Source organism: Haematobia irritans, chromosome 2 (genome assembly GCF_050003625.1).
Source record: "Haematobia irritans isolate KBUSLIRL chromosome 2, ASM5000362v1, whole genome shotgun sequence".
Classification (NCBI taxonomy): domain Eukaryota; kingdom Metazoa; phylum Arthropoda; class Insecta; order Diptera; family Muscidae; genus Haematobia; species Haematobia irritans.
The window spans coordinates 86,878,839-86,897,268 of NC_134398.1; the positions used below are offsets into that span (position 1 = coordinate 86,878,839).

Here is an 18,430-nt window from a genome sequence, read left to right on the forward strand (position 1 = left end):
TTTCCAACCGGTAATGAGCACAGTTAACAAAATTCAAAAATAGAATAATGTTCGACAGCTAAATTTATTTCAGTTAACAAACGAGTAAGAATTAAATCTTGTTTTTTCGTGAGCGTGTTTTTGCAGAAATTTTATTCACGCACGTTCATGAACCGATTTTATTTCTCACGCACGACATATTTGTTTCAGTCCCATTCACGAGCATTTTGTTCACGACTCACGTGATTCACGCGTGTCACGACATTTTCGTGGGAAAATACAAAATGTTTCGAGCTTGGACTACTCAAACATACTATATTGTTTAGACCAATATCCTTTCAAACATATTATATATTAGAAGAAATCAAAAATATAAATGTTTGGGCAATACTCAAAAATACGCTTGCTTGAACCAAAATGGGTTTGGGAGTATATGTTACAGAAGAGATTTGTTTCACACTACATGTGGAACCACTTATAAATGTCACCAGCATTGAAACTGGGATTGAACCCACGACCATTTGTAGGTATAAGGCGGGCATTCCAACCATTGCTCTCATGCTTAAATATTTACATCAATTGTAAGGAAAATTTAATTACTTTGAATTTTTCGTTTGTGATTGCCACTACTTATTTGCCTATGCATACCATTTGGATTATCGCTCTCTGTGATTTGGTGCTCTGCCATAGTTGTTCTACTTTTCAAGTTCTCAATGTCCGTGCATTGACCAATTTCATCTTTTGAATTTCCAATTGATCCACATTTTTGTAAAATTGGATATTTGGAACACATAGCTTTCGTTTCAATCAATTATGTCTACTTGTTCCCATACATCATTCCAATGAGCGGGGAGGGCTTACCTACCACAAGATTGCTGGTGGTATGATGCCATTTCAAAGAGACTCCAAAAACGAACTACGAGAAAGGCCCATGGCGGCATTACATTTGCAATTCAATGGATTCTTGTTTATCATCCTTAACGTGATCTTATCGCAGCTGTTGACGACATTAACACTTCATATACCTCGGCCGTATAATATTCCATCGAATTATGATGTTGATGGTGATGATGCTGGTGTTTTGTATTCTATCACAGCAATAAACTTCTCGCAACAAATACACAACGCAGCAATATGAACTCCAAGAGAAAAAATGTGAAACGAGAGAAGAGATTTGAAACCACATTCACCCACACTGCTAATTCAGTCACATGGCAAAAGAGAATGAAATCATGAAAGCTTTCCTGTTGGTGGCGCTCACAAAAGCTCTGAAGCCACAGCTATTGGTTAGACTGCATGCTTGCGATGCTGTTCAGTCATCGCAGCTTCATCATATCGGACGGTTCTAAATTCGCATCATCCAACGCAGACATCCAGCCAAAAGGATTTCATTTAGTTTACATTGTTGTTAGTGTTAGCCTTTTTGAGTTCATATTTGCCAAAAGTGTCTGCTTCAATAGCCTCTCCCCACTCGAATTGTAGTCGCACTCTTTCACTGCTCTGGACAGGTCAGAGATAAGTGGAGAATGGGATTCTCTTTTTGTTGTATGTTTGTTGTGAAATAAGAACGATTCTATTAAACACCCGGCCCCAAAAAAAGAGGTTTGCCGTACACGTTGGTTTCATCGCAAGGCCCACTCATTGTTGTGCTCGTTCGTTTCGTCGGCTGACTTATCTGTCAGTTGGTACGTCGGTGGTATCCGTGCGAGAGGGTTTGAGAGTGTGCGCGTGTGTGTGTGTTCGATGCCCTTTAATACAGTTTCATTTTCCCGTCGGTTAATCATGAAAAATTCCAAAAGGAACTAAAGAGCCCTCCTTCCGCTCTTCTGCATCCAATGGAGTGTTTGTGCGCGTAAATATTTTTCCTTTTTTTATGGATAATCGATGTGAGACAGATTTGTCAGCTGCTGTTGTTGTTGTTGTTATGACAATTGAGTTGTGAATTGCAATCGAATGTGAAAAGAAGTGAATCGATAAGAGCGCTGAATGCCATAAAAGTAAATGTGCGTTACATCAAAAAAGAAACGTGAAGCCCACATTCATATACACATACACATATACAAAAACCAAAAACACAAAGGCTTCTCAACAAATCGCAGCAAAACGTCATACGTACGCAAGTGATATTAAGCAACAAAAGGATTTTCCAATTACGCATCCTGTCATCCATTCATATGGCTGTTATCCCCACTTGTGAGTAATTGTTAGGGGCGGGGGTCTAGTATAATTATTAGTGTTGTTGTCGTTGTTGTTTTTGCATCTATACATTGCAAAGTGTCGTCTGATAAATGAGCATCGACATGTGCGTGAGTGTGTCGTGTGTGTGTGTGCGTACATTTTTGTGATTCATGAATTGTTTATGGTAGTGACATAACTCGGTCAGTTGGTCGTTGACATAACTTTGTCACATGTTACGCATAATTAATGATTATGACAAACGCACACACGCACCCATGCACAGACGAATGTATTGCAATGCAATACGCACACTAGTCCACGCATCCGGTATATCCTGTAATGTGTAATATCAGTGGATTAACGCTTGGGGGCCTTTATGGAAGAGACAATTTCATTAAAATTTCTCCCATGGATATTTTCATTAATGATGCGAAGATAAACTTTGTGAATTAAAGGGAATCACCTATAGCTAACGTTCACTCAAAATAAAAGTGATTCCTATATGGCACTAAAGCCAATTTAATTCTATTTTTGTTCATAGAATTATTGTGATGTGAGACAGTTAGCTTGACTTTAATAAAATGTTAGTTAAATTAAGCAAAAAAAGGGAGAACAATTATACACAAATGAAGCATTTACTAAATTCGTATCTCCCTCTAAATAGTTCATGGATTTCGTATGATACTAAAGACATTTTTGCAATTTTAAACTCCAATTTGTTCATTCAAACTACGAAATTTTCTTTTACAATTGAAAAACATGAATTGCGTCAAATAAATTTTCTTGAATTTGTCGAAAATTAGTTGCTTATTTTAGTGAAATACAATTTAGTTAAAATTTTCTAAACTTAACCTAAATTTTCCAAAATTGTAACTTCTAGCACGTTTTTATAATGAACAATGGCAACAAAACATTTTTTGATTTGCCTTAAATTGGTACCACACTCAAAAAAGTGTGGTAACTTTATTTAAGTTTATGGATATTATCAGTGACTGCACAAATAAGTAATGCGGGATTGGCGTAGTTCGGTCGATACGACACTTTAAAATACCGAAACTATTTTTATGTCATAACCCCATCCCATAGCTTTCATTATTAATTTTTTTTGTCTATCAAAATATGTCAACTTAAGTGCCTACAAAAAAGCCGTAGATGACGCATGACCTGGCGGATCAGATTTTCGTTTTTATGAAGGAGCCAAAAATTGGGTCGATTCACGAATTGAGTCAAATGACAGGTCGTGTTTTCGCGGCTTTACGAGAAAAGTAGTGGCCAGCAATGGACAATACATTTATCAAAAATTTTATTTTGCAACAAATTGTCAAACCTTAAAATAGCTCGGTTTTAATTTTCACTTCCACAACGTTTTTGTTAAAAATTCCCAATATGAGAAAGTTAATAGTTTTGTATTAGCCTGATATCAATGCAAGTTGGTTATTCGTCCAAAGTAATTACGTTTCCATGTCATTACAATTTTCATAAATGTTATTACAATTTACAAATGCCCACAGTGCGAATATACACGCACAAAAACAAAACGTTTGGAAACCGGATATCGCAATCGTTTCTCTTTTGTTACAGTCTTTTTTTTATTTCTTCGAAAACTTCAAACATTTATCACAGGTCTAGTTAAGCCCACAAAGAGGGGACTGGAAATAAGTTATGTGGTCAGATGATTCGATATAAAAAAACATTACTGGTAATGACCTCAAAATATTACTGGTAATGACCTAGTAATGGCAAAGTCTCAAAAAACTGTTAAACATGGAGGGAGAACCCTCATGATATGAAAAACTTGGCCGCTGGTTAATTAATTCGAAGAAACTCTGCATCAATTGCACCTTAAATTATATTCATTATAAAATAACTATAAACAGACGAAAACGACCGTTTTTCATATATTTGGGTGTAAAAATTATATGTTTGAAACTCAAACTTTTTAACTGCAAGCATATAATGTTCATAAAATAGCATAAAATGTTTGTTAATATGTTAAAACATATTATGTTTGGGACATAAAATGTTTGTAAATATAATATGCCTAGATGCAAATATATAATAATTTCGAAATAGTCTATAAACATATATATGTTTAGAAAGAGAGACCTAGAGAGTATGCTGCAAGTAAAATAATGGAAGTAACCAATTGACGCCTTAAACATATATCCACATAAAGAAAATTTCATTAAAATATTTTTCTACCAGTATATGCCCTAAGGTGAAACATAATATGTTTGAATAATACAAACAATATTTTGTTTGGACCAATCCTGAAATATACTTGAAGCAAAATGTTTTGGGGTATATGTTACAGAAGCGATTTTTTTGAGGGTTTACGCTAATGAAAACAGGTCCGAATTTATCACACAATTAAATATGAATTAAACGATTTCAATACTGATTCGATGAAGCCAATCCAACTTATTTTAAACGAGAGCATGATTAACTTTGTCGAATGCTTTACAGAAATCAGTGTACATTGTATCTGTGTGAAAGCGATTTCTAAAAGCATCATTAACTAAACAAGTAAATTCTACCCACAAAAAAAAAAAAAATAATTCTTTCCTCCCAAATGAAATTTTAGACAAACAAAGTTCGTTTCTCATTTGGTTTTCGCTGGAAGTGTATTTGGAAGAAAGGTATATACTCTTTGTGATAAACGTTTATTCTTTTCCAGGATGTAAAAACAATTTCATAAAGACAAACTCAAAAAAAAACATTGTTTTCTTGCTAATTGCATTTCGCCTCACATCTTTCTCACATCCACGAGGTTTTTTAGTTCTTAACACCTTTTCCTGTAATACCAACAATGTAGAAGAAATTATACGATTTTATATATTTTTAAAAATTTTTTACCTTTCGCCTGGACGGAGAATCGAACCGCGGACCATGCACTTTGTAAGCCAACACACTAACCACTGAGCTATGTACCTGTTATGGTCACCAATAGATAAATATCCATATAAGTTATATTTATATAGCATAGCTTGCGGCGCCCACGAACCGAATAAAGAAAGTTTATTTAACAGAAACAAACATTTAGTTTGGCACCGTGGAGCATGCCAAGGGATCGTGGGTTCGATCCCTGCTTCGACCAAAGTTTTTTGTTGTTTTTTGTTTTACATATATTCCAGATATGTTCGGAAGATTCCGAAAAAATGTTCAACATTACATTGTAGTATATTAAATTTTGAACTGTAAAATGTGTCTTATTAAAGACCTAAAGTCAGAAAAGAACAGTGTTTGATATAAACCAAATGGACTGTGTTTTTGTTTCAAAAATAACTTTTTTTATTGAAAAAATAAAAAATTTTTAACAAACGAATTTTTTTGGTGATAAAAGTTTAAAATTTTCGAAGCAATTCAAAAAACTCTAACAAAAGAAAAACGTTTTCGGTACACGTTTTCAAAACGTTTTTTTCTTTGCGTGTAAGAGGTTTGTTATAGTAGATCGCTTCTTTCTAAACCCATGGTGACTTGCAGATAATAATGAAAAAATCTGATATGAAATAGAATTAGGTCAGATTTTTCCATCAGCTTGGGAATGGCACAAAGATTAGAAATACCTCGATACATTCGGACTGGACGAAGGACGAAGTGAGCTTTGCCTATAATAAATTTTTTGTACAAGCATATCACTTTTCCTTTGCCAATGTGAAATCATAGACTTTAGTGCAGTTTGCAGGGTTTATTTTGTGTCTGCTTCCTCTTTCTTCATTTGTTTTGTTTGTTACTGTTCACAGAAAAAAATTCCATAGTTAAATTAACGCTAAATTTAACTCATTTTTATTGGAAAAAAAATTATTTGCTTGTAGTTAAATTTTATTATTTTTATCGAAATTTTCCACAGCTTAATGAAATCTTACTTTTTTTTAAGTATGTCTCAAAAATTTTACTAAACGTGAGTATAAAGTTCAATGACCGTACACATAAATTCAATATGAACTAAAACAAATGAAAATTTTAGTACGATTCCCAAAAATAGTAAGAATGAACAACTGTATGGTTAAAATGATCATGATTTGGCGCCAGTGATGTTCTACTTTACTTTTAGTTATTTTGTTCTTCTATGAGATGATGTAATTTCGTGAACTGCAGTTAAAAAGTACAACAGGGCATTAAAATTGCCTGGTTTTAACAACGCTTTGTGGAAATCTGAAAATGTGGAGTAAAATTTAGTCAATTTTCGTGCGTGGTAGTTCATTCTTCCTATAAAACAGTTCATTTTTTTTCGGTGTTGGTTTCTTCCTCTTTTGTTTATATTTCAATACAAAATGTGACTTTTGGTAAAAAAAACAAGTAAGGAAAGTCTAAAGACGAGCGGGGCCGACTATATTATACCCTGCACCACTTTGTACATCTAAATTTTCGATACCATATCATATCCGCCAAATGTGTTGGGGCTATATATAAAGGTTTGTCCCAAATACGTACATTTAAATATCACTGGATCTGGAAGAATTTGATAGACTTCTACAAAATCTATAGACTCAAAATTTAAGTCGGCCAATGCACAAGGGTGGAACACAATGTTAGTAAAAAATATGGGAAACGTTTAAATCTGAAGCAATTTTAAGGAAACTTCGAAAAAGTTTATTTATGATTTATCGCTCGACATATATGTATTAGAAGTTTAGGAAAATTAGAGTCATATTTACAACTTTTCGACTAAGCAGTGGCAGTGGATTTTACAAGGAAAATGTTGGTATTTTGACCATTTTTGTCGAAATCAGAAAAACATATATATGGGAGCTATATCTAAATCTGAACCGATTTCAACCAAATTTGGCACGCATAGCAACAATGCTAATTCTACTCCCTGTGCAAAATTTCAACTGAATCGGAGTTAAAAATTGGCCTCTGTGGTCATATGAGTGTAAATCGGGCGAAAGCTATATATGGGAGCTATATCTAAATCTGAACCGATTTCAACCAAATTTGCCACGCATAGCAACAATGTTAATTCTACTCCCTGTGCAAGATTTCAACTAAATCGGACCAAAAAATTGGCCTCTGTGGCCATATGAGTGTAAATCGGGCGAAAGCTATATATGGGAGCTATATCTAAATCTGAACCGATTTCAGCAAAATTTGGCACGCACAGCTACAATGATAATTCTACTCCCTCTGCAAAATTTCAACCAAATTGGGGTAAAACTCTGGCTTCTGGGACCGTTTTAGTCCATATCGGGCGAAAGATATATATGGGAGCTATATCTAAATCTGAACCGATGTCAATAAAATTTGGCACTCTTGACTATAGTACTAATTGTTCTTCTTGTGCAAAATTTTAAGTAAATTAGGGTATAACTCTGGCTTCTGTGGCCATATAAGTCCATATCGGGCGAAATATATATATGGGAGCTATATCTAAATCTGAACCGATTTCTTCCAAAATCAATAGGGATCTATTCTGAGCCAAAACACATACTTGTGCCAAATTTGAAGTTGATTGGACTAAAACTGCGACCTAGACTTTGATTACAAAAATGTGTTCACGGACAGACGGACAGACGGACATCGCTATATCGACTCAGGAGCCCACCCTTAGCATTTGTGCCAAAGACACCATGTGTCTATCTCGTCTCCTTCTGGGTGTTGCAAACATATGCACTAACTTATAAAAAAAGCCTGTTCCACAGTGTGGAGCAGGGTATAAATAGACTTTCAGATTATTTTCTGTTTATGTACTTCTCCCCACACTGAAAAAAAAGCATACTCGGTTACAAAGATTTTGACTTTACTTTAAAAAATTTGGTATTGATTCCGAGCCACAGAAGCGGAGAATACAAGTAAGGATACTTTTAAGACACAATTCTCTTTTAAATTTAGGTTTTGTGTACTTGCTTCTAGGAAGCAAATTTTAATTTTTCGCTTTCTCAGCTTTTTTTTCTTCATATGCTATCAAAGTCCTTTAAAAACGGGTTAACGGCAACTTTATTTTCCAAATTAGGACTCGACTTCCAGTAGAAATTATGCTATGTTTGAAGTAAAAAACTTCTTTAAAATAAAGTTTTGAAAAACATGTCCTATATTTGAACGATTTTTTGCTTTGTAGTCAAGACGCAAAAAGACAACAAATTTAAAGACAATTTCATTAAATTTAAAGAATTTTTCTGAATTATTAAAGTCAAGTTGACCTAAGCCTATAAATTTTTTCTTTCATGTTAAGATACCCATTTTTAAGTCAAAACACTTAATTATAAGGACAATATGACTTCATTAAAAAGTTTATCGACTTTTGGACAAGAAAAATAACTTTATTTTAGAGAAATGCGTCTTCTATGCTAAGCAAAATTTGTATTCGTATTTTAAAGACATGAAATCTTTGACCTCACGACAATATTTTTTTCAGTGCAGGCATACTCTTAGCCATGAAATAAGTAGTGTTTTTAAAGTATATAATCACCTAATACGTAATCACTTATTCGTAGATATACCAAAGTTTGCAAAATAATTGATGGATAAAAATATGACCATTAAAGCTGTAATATGAGACTACTTGAATAGAAATTGTAGAAATAAACAAAAGTGTAACAAGTCATCTAAATAAGATTACACGCAAATTAATTTCACACTTAAAGTCTGGTATTACGAGTAAGTTGGTACTATCGCGCTAAATTGGCCATTTTTCACGGTTACTTTTCGTTAATAATTCTTTTCACAGAAAATAAATATTTTAAATTCCCTACGGGAAATTGTTGAAAATTGCCACTGACGGACCTATCACAGGACTGGTACCAGTGATCTAGTTTGTAGCAGTTTTTAAATGGTTATAATTTAATGATTTCCATACTCGCTTGATATAAAAATCTTTTTGGATCTACACAGAATTACCAGAATAAATTATTGTTCAAAATTTTTTCATTTCTGGTTCGATTCGGACAACCAAACTGAAACAGATTCCTAAGAGTTTGTCCGAGACTGGTTCATGAGGACCTGTCTATGGAGTGCTACTATTAAAATGTCCCAGGACGTGTCTTAAGGAACGAGTCCAAGAAGTGTCCTAAAGTGTTAATTTACCCCGTCAATGACAAACCTATGTTAAAGTGACCGGTCTCTTCCATACGTCTTGACCAAAACTAGGACTGGTTCATGTACACCAGGTACTAGTCCTGTACCGGTCCTGTGGTTGATCCATTTCCCGTAGGGTTGTTACAACGGATATTTTCCCATTAAGTTAGAATAAAATTTGCTTCAAGAAAATATATTTTTATACTGTTTTTGCCGGCTAAACTCGAACTTAGTACCCACCTTAATATAGAAATAAAAGTGGGGGGTTTTGCGGGAGTTTGATTCGTGTTATACATTATAATAAACTTAATGGACCACATTAGGTTCGAAATCTACTAAAGGTGGATTTAAATCCCCTTTTATAAGGCAAATGGTAGTTGAAATCTCATCTTAAAAAAATCGCTTCTGTAACATATACCCCAAACACATTTCGCTTCAAGCATATATATTTTCAGAATTGGTCCAAACAAAATATTGTTTGTATTGTTCAAACATATTATGTTTCACCTTTTAATGAAATTTTCTTTGTGGGGATATATTTTTAAGGCGCCAATTGGTTACTACCATTATTTTATTTGCAGTATACTCTCTAGGTTTCTCTTTCTAAACACATATATGTTTGTTGGCTATTTCCAAATTAATATATGTTTACAACTAAACATATTATATTTACAAACATTTTATGTCCCAAACATAATATGTTCTAACATATTAACATATATGTCCCAAACATGTTATGCTAGTTTATGAACATTATATGCTTGCACTTAAAATATTTTGTTAAAAAAATTTAGTTCCAAACATATAATTTTTACACCCAAACATATGAAAAACTGTCTTTTTCGTCCGTGCTATTACTTAACGGAAAATCTTAAGAAATACCGTTACGTGACAATTCTTCTTTAGTTTTTTTAAGTACATGCTCAATTATGTGAGTAATTATACCTAAAGGTACCATCATTTATTCTATTTTATTAACCCCCATTTTCATGAAGCTCTGTTAATGCCACGTTAGCTAACGAACTTTTAAACCGCAATATGGACATATCTGTAATTTTGCCTATATATTCCATGTGTCAGTTAGGAACTTAATTATTGACAAATTTTCAATTAAAGTTAACCGGAGAGAAGATATCTGCAATTTATTTTCTGTTAACTGGGAGTTAAAGCCTAACGGATGACCGTAAGTCATTAACAGACAAATGCATTACATTTTGAAAATAACAATTCCAAAATTATTATTGTCATTACAAGTTAGTCATTATAACTCACCGCAATGTAATGCAATGTGTAATGACAGCTTTACTCCTGGTTTTGCAAATTGTGGTTACCTAGTTTTTGCTGGGTTGCTTTAGCGGTTTTTGTGAAACAATTCTGGCAAAGCTGGTCCGTTGCCACCTATGTGGGAAATACTGGTAAATTTCATTCGATTTTACCATTCATAGTTCCATTCAATACATTGGAGTATTTCATAATTTAATGCATATAAATTTTGATTATTCCACCCAATTTAATAAAATTGTTGAACTCTATTCAACAGATATAAAAGGCCTTTTGTAGATCTAATGAACCCCTTATGGATTAGCATATGTGTCACAGTGTCTGCATGTGTTTGGTAAACATATTTGCATTGGAGTAAACGCAGTACTATGCGTACGAAGTTCTTCGTCCTTCGGTCGTTCGGTGGCCATAATTCACAATCAGCAGATATACAAAATTATTCAGTACTGTATGTGTGTGTGCTTAATTCGTGTTTATCCATAAGGGGGTTTCCGAAAGCCATCTATGATATTATTGAATTAATTAAGGACATTGGCTAATTCTGTCAATGTCAATGTATGATTGAACTCCATTTCCGCCTGAAGAATTAACAGTAAATTGCGTTGTTTTTGCTTTACTAAAATTAATTTCAGAAGCAATTGAAGTTCATAATCATTTATTTGCCACTACTGCGGTACAGAGTTATAATAAGTTTGTGCATTTGCATGTAACGCTAATAAGGACCATTCTGAGACCTATCTTTTAGTCTTAGAATCAAATTCTGAAGCGATTAAGTTATGTCCATCTGAAATTGACAAGTATGATCAATATGGTTGATATCGGTTCAGAGTTGGATATAGCTCCCATATATATCTTTCTTCCGATTTACACTCACATCACCACAGAGGCCAAATTTTTACTCCCATTTACGTGAAATTTTGCATAGATAGTAGAATAAGCATTCTTACTATGCGAGCCAAATTTAGTCAAAATCGGTTCAGATTTATGGTGATTTCGATTGGTAAAAAATATGTTGCATATTTTACACCTTACCCCATAAATCAAAAATTTTTGTTCGATTGGAAAATTCGGTGCAGCCTACCCAAACCTAACCTAACCTAACCTACGGTGCAGATAGTTACCCTTTCAATCAAATGTTGAAGACGCTTTTGTTCTTCGACCTAAATAAAGAAAGTGCATGACGCGTGTATTGTGGTTGTTTTTCAATTTCTTCAACATAACTGGTTAATTTACCAAGAAGAAGCATATCAATTGTTTAGTAAAATTCGATATTACATATTTTTAATATTATAGCATAATGAAAAAAGCAAATGCGTTTTTTTTTGCCAACACCATTGTAGATGCGCTATTGGAGAGTAGTTCTTCTGACGACGATGAAGAAGTTACAACATCATTGCTTGGACGAAATGACCAACGGCGAGTTAAAAACTTTGTTGAGGATGTAATTAATTTGTACTCTGAAGTAGAAGTAAGTTCATTAATATATATAAAATCAAAAGTTTTAACAATTTCCCTTAGTTCACGAAAAATTTGCGTGTTAGTCGAGATTCCAATAATAGTTGTTAATAATAATCGAAATATTTCCGCCAAATTTCTTTTGTTTTGATTTTATATCAGTGTTGCACCTTTTTTGTTCGTTTTCACACGCAAACGGTGTTGTCATTGCAAGGAGTTTCGGCAACACTGTGGTAACACCATAATATGTTTTACCATTTGTATGCAACACTTTTTTTCCCAAACGAAATCACCATTAGTTATAGCTCTTATATATATATCTTTTGTCCTGGACAAACTCAGGGGCCACGGGGGCTCCCGACAAATATGGCTCAAATGGGTTCAGATTTAGATATATCTCCCATATATATAACCACAGAGACCAAAATTTTTATTTACGTTAAATTTTGGCTCCCATATATGTATATCTTACTCGCGATTTAGATACATATGACAACCTGGGACGAAAATTCCATTTTGATTTACTTGAAATTTTTCTCTGAGAGTAGAATTAACATCTTAGTAATTTATGCCAAATTTGGTTCGCATCTATTAATATTTAGATATAGTTCTCATATACCCAGCAAAAACTCTCATTACCCGGTAATCTTGTAGGTAAGCCTATTTAAAAATTAATAACCACTTATTATTTGGCATCGCTTCGGATTACATTTACATACGCATGTCCTAGGAGGAAAGTACTTCTCTCCAGGCATACTTTCGGCTATAAAATAAGTAGTGCATTTAAAGCATATAATCACCTAATATGTAATGACTTATTCGTAGATACACCAAAGCTTGCAAAATAGCCACTTATTGTCTCAGGCAACCAAATCTCGAAAATATTGATTTCTAACGCCGATTACAATGGATCAAAATATGGCGAGTGGTGCTGTAATAGGAGAACTACTTGAACAGAAACGAATATTGTATAAATAAACAAAAATTCGAATAAATAATCTAAATAAAATTACACTCAAATTAATTTCACACTTAAAATAGAAATAAATGTAGGTTGTTTAAGGTAGTTGGATTCGTGAATTACGATACAATATATCAAATAGCCAATTCACATAAGGTTCGAAATCTACTAAAAGTGGATTTTAAGTCTCTTTTTTATAAGGCAAATGGCATTTGAAATTTAGTTTAAGCGCATTTTGGAAGTGTAATGTCAATGAGGTACACACAAAAAAATATCAATTAATATGATTGTCAATACAATTAAAATTATGTTTAAATTTGAGCTAACAACGTAATTTGTAAATACAATTACGATTTTAGTCACTTTAGCAACTAGTTTTGTTATATCAACAAAAATTTTGTTGAACTTAAAAATTTTCTGTAACAAAAATTCATTGTTAGCTCAAAAATTATAATATTATCTTGTGTGTATAAGAAAACATTTATTCAAAACATAATATGATAATGTCATTAAACACAATTATTATGAAATATTTGTGATAAAAAATTCTTAACGGAAGAATCTTCAGAATTACCGTTACATTACATATTCTTTTTGATTTTTTATGTAAGTGCTCGATTATGTGAATAATTATATTAACTACAACAGCCCAAAAATTTGAGAATAACAATTCGAAAATTACCGAGAAGTATTTATTTTTGTCATTACAAGTTAGTGATTATAATTCGCCGCAATGTAATGCAACGTGTAATGACAGATTTACTCCAGGTAATGTCAATTGTAATGAGATGTGGTTACCTAGTTTTTGCTGGGTAGATATAGTTCCTAACGAAATCCTGATTTGAAGAAATATGGTAAAATATTTCATATATTACACCCCTTTGCAAATCGATTGTACTCCATTTGACTTGATATTTTACATAGAGAAGATCATTCTATTTAATCGGTTCGGATTTATATAAGCCCCCATATATGTTCTTCCGATTCAGGCATATATGGCCAGAATACATATATTTTACACACAATTTCAGTGATGATTTCCCATATTTTATTCATGTCCTACAAACTATCAAGAAAGACTGTTTGCAGCATGGTTAAGATTATATAAGACTTGTGTAAATGTCCTACATCTCTAATACATATATATATATATATATATATATATATATATATATATATATATATATATATATATATATATATATATATATATATATATATATATATATATATATATATATATATATATATATATATATATATATATATATATATATATATATATATATATATATATATATATATATATATATATATATATATATATACCTCGTTCCTGTTTCAGCCGTACAGCCAAACAAGTTAGGAAAGTCTGAAGTCGGGCGGTGCCGACTATATTATACCCTTCACCACTTTAAGACCTACATTTTTTCAAATCCTTCAAATTTTAATTTTTCGCTTTCTCAGCTTTTTTTCTTCATATGCTATCAAAGTCCTTTAAAAACGAGTTAACGGCAACTTTATTTTCCAAATTAGGACTCGACTTCCAGTAGAAATTATGCTATGTTTGAAGTAAAAAACTTCTTTAAAATAAAGTTTTGAAAAACATGTCCTATATTTGAACAATTTTTTGCTATGTAGTCAAGATGCAAAAAGACAACAAATTTAAAGAAAATTTCATTAAATTTAAAGAATTTTTCTGAATTATTAAAGTCAAGTTGACCTTAGCCTATAAATTTTTTCTTTCATGTTAAGATACCCATGTTTAAGTCAAATCACTTAATTATAAGGACAATACGACATCATTGAAAAGTTTATCGACTTTTGGACAAGGAAAATAACATTATTTTAGAGAAATGCGTCTTCTATGCTAAGCAAAATTTGTATTCGTATTTTAAAGACATGAAATCTTTGACCTCACGACAATATTTTTTTTCAGTGTATGTTTGAAGCAGAGTATATATTACAGAGGTTATGGTTTTGTGGGTGTATGAAGTAAAATAAAACGCATTCATTAAAGAGCTTGATTTTGATGTGCTAAAATATATATTCTTGGATTTCGTAGTTCTTGCACGCTAAAAATACTCCTTCCTCCCAAACGTTCAGCAACAATTGCAATGCAATTTTTTGTGACGTGAAAATAAAATAACAAATATATATAGTAGTAAGTTCGGCCGGGCCGAATCTTAAATACCCACCACCATGAATCAAATATAATAGTTTCCTTTGAAAATTTCAGGGGGGTTTGATGACGGATATTTTCCCAAGCAGATCATTTCAACTAGTACGCTTCCCACAGATAAATGTACAGATCTTACCTATGAAGACTAGATCAGATTCTTAATTTATAAGAACCATTTTTTGTTTGAGTTTTAGAGGAATCATAAATATCTCTTGTAAGTGTGCAAGAAAATGATGAAATAACGCCTTGATTTGAAATCTATAAGCTGTGGATTTTCATCCCAATTATTAAAATGACTACGAGAAGTAAAATCTGGAATTTTTGCATTCAGTTTCAAACAATTGTCATGATCAGTGCGCCTTCTATACCCTCAATAAGTGAAATCGGTCTACATGGAGGCATTACCAAATGAACCGATAAAACTAAATCACTTTGTTATAGGTCTAAAGAGCCAGTACGTTTTCAATTTGTGGCAAATCGGATAAAAACTACAATTTCTAGAAACCCTTGGAGTTAAATCAGGAGTTCGGAACGAAGGATACACACAGTACTCAGCACATTTAATTGTAGTTCTAGAATCTAGATCCCAAATCGGAGGGCCGGTTTATAAGGGGTTATATCAAAAACTGTACCGATACTCAATATATTCGGTACACCCCTTTATGGTCCTAGAATACCTCTAGATTTCCAATTTAAGGCAAATTGGATAAAAACTACGGATTCTAGAAGCCCAAGAAGTAAATCTGGATATCGGTGTATACGGGGGATATGTTATATCAAAATAAGGGCCGATACTCACCATTTTCGGCACACCTTGTTAAGGTCCTAGAATACCTCTAGATTTCCGATTTTAGGCAAATCGGATAGAAAATACACTTTCTAGACGCCCAAGAAGCAAAATCGGGAAATCGGTCCATATGGGGGCCATACCAAAACATGGACTCATAGGCACCATTTTCGGTACACTTTTTGAGGGTTTAGATTTCCGATTTCAGGCAGATTGGATAAAAACTACAGTTTTTATAAGCCCAAGACACCAAATCGGGAGGTGGGTTTATATGGGGACTATATCAAAACTTGGACCGATGTAGCCCGTCTTCGAACTTGACCTGCCTTCAAACAAAAGACGAATCTGTGCCAAATTTCAGGACGATAGCGCCATTATTGAAGACTGTAGCGTGATTACAACAGACAGACAGACTTCATATACTTTATATAGTCGGAAAGCGATATTTCGATGTATTACAAACGGAATGACAAACTTGTTATACCCCCGTCATCATTCTATAGGTTAGGTTAGGTGGCAGCCCGATGTATCAGGCTCACTTTGACTATTCAGTCCATTGTGATACCACATTGGTGAACTTCTCTCTTATCACTGAGTGCTGCCCGATTCCATGTTAAGCTGAATGACAAGGGACCTCCTCTTTATAGCCGAGTCCGAACGGCGTTCCACATTGCATCGAAAACACTTAGAGAAGTTTTGAAACCCTCAGAAATGTCACCAGCATCAAGGCCGTAGCCAGGATTTTAATTCGGGGGGGTTCAACTTTAAAAAAAATATTCATATAATCTCATGTGTAGAAAATTTTATTTATGCAAAGGTTGTATACAATATTTTTATAATATTAAATTGAGCCGACGGGCTTTTTGGGCAGCAAATAAATCAATGACTTCTTCAGTCGGCACATTTATTCGGCGATGAACCGACATTAATGCCAATCCATTGAGTCTACTCGCGCCAGTCGAATTTCTAAGCAAGGCTGCCAATAAAATTTCAAGAAAAATCGTCACTTTTTTCCGTCATAATCGTAACTTCCATTTTAAAAATCATCAAAAAAACTGTAATGTAAATAATATTAACACCAAACTATTTTTTGGGGGTGTAGGTATTTATTTCATATAAAGAACGGTAAGATTTTTATTTAAAATAGAAATAAAAAAAATTTTGACCATAAATTTCTCCAATTAAGAGATACAATTTTTTATAGAAATAACATTTTAATAAAATCTTCTACAGAAATAAAATTTTGACGAAATTTTCTATAGAAATGAAATTGTGCAAACATTTTCTATAAAACAAAATTAAAAAAAAATCTTTAGAAATAAAATTTCCTATAGAAATAAAATTTAGACGAAATTTTCTATAGCAACAAAACTTTGACAAAATTTTCTATAAAAATAAAATTTTGACGAAATTTTCTATAGAAATGAAATTTTGACAACATTTTTTTCAGAAATAAAATTTTGACAAACTTTTCTTTAGAAATAAAATTTTGACAAAATTTTCTTTAGAAATAAAATTTTCACGAAATTTTCTATAGAAATAAAATTTTCACGAAATTTTTATAGAAATAAAATTTTGACAAAATTTTCTATAGAAATAAAATTTTGACAAATTTTTCTATAGAAATAAAATTTGAAAAAATTGTCTATATTTTCTATATTTTTTGACAACTTTTTCTGTATAAATAAAATTTTAACAAAATTTTCAATAAATTCAATATAAAAAATTTCTATCGAGTAAAATAATATTTTTGTATATACTAACCACAAAAATGTGATCAACGACTTCAATTTTTTTTTTAATATTGTAGATTTTTGGTAAAATTTTCTTCAAATTTTGGTAGATTATTTTTGGCAAGGGTTGTAACCATGATTCTAATACTAATAATTCTCTCTATTGCTGGCTCTAATTGTGTAAACAAACTGCTTCTAGTCAACATTTTTGAAGGGATCTAATATCGTCATATTTGGGGCAAAAATCGGAAAATCGGAATTTGCTAATTTTTGAGTAAAAAATCGTCAAAATGCCGATAAATCGGCAAAATTGGCCGCCCTGTTTCTATGATACGTCTTTAATTTCTTCATTTTTGAAAATGAACGTTCGGATGAGCACGTAGTAACTGCAGGGATGGAAAATGCAGTACTAAATTACTTTTTTCAATACTTTTTCACCCCGGTCAGTACCGTAGTACCCCCGCGAATGATTTAGTACCTTTTGTGTAGACATTTTTGATTCGATATCAGATTTATGGTACAATGGCTTTGACAAAATATTTTAATATTTTGAGAAAGTCTTTATCAACCTTATTTGCTAATAGTTTTTTACAAATATGGCAAAACAGACATGTTCATGTGGGAAGAAAATCTCGATTTTGTAAAAGATATAGTCAAAAACAGGATTTTATTGAACTTCAAGAATGTTTTAGTCGAAAAAAGAATGCGATTCTATATTATCAATGTTTTATTTCGGTAGAAAATATTGTCTAAATTTTATTTCTATATAGAATTTTTGCAAAATTTTATTTTTATAGATAATTTTGTCAAAATTTTATTTCAATTGAAAATTTTGTAAAAATGTTATTTCTATAGGAAAT

The 18,430-nt window shown here is 32.4% G+C and overlaps 1 protein-coding gene across 1 annotated transcript in view; it reads left to right on the forward strand.

The window, feature by feature from the left end:
- Positions 1-1,316: 1,316 nt before the first annotated feature.
- LOC142225701 (cell adhesion molecule Dscam2-like) overlaps positions 1,317-18,430 on the forward strand; it is a 288,289-nt gene continuing 271,175 nt past the window's right edge. The window contains exon 1 of the mRNA XM_075295544.1: positions 1,317-2,172. The gene's annotated coding sequence lies outside the window, so the exon portion shown is untranslated. The remainder of the gene's footprint in view (positions 2,173-18,430) is intronic.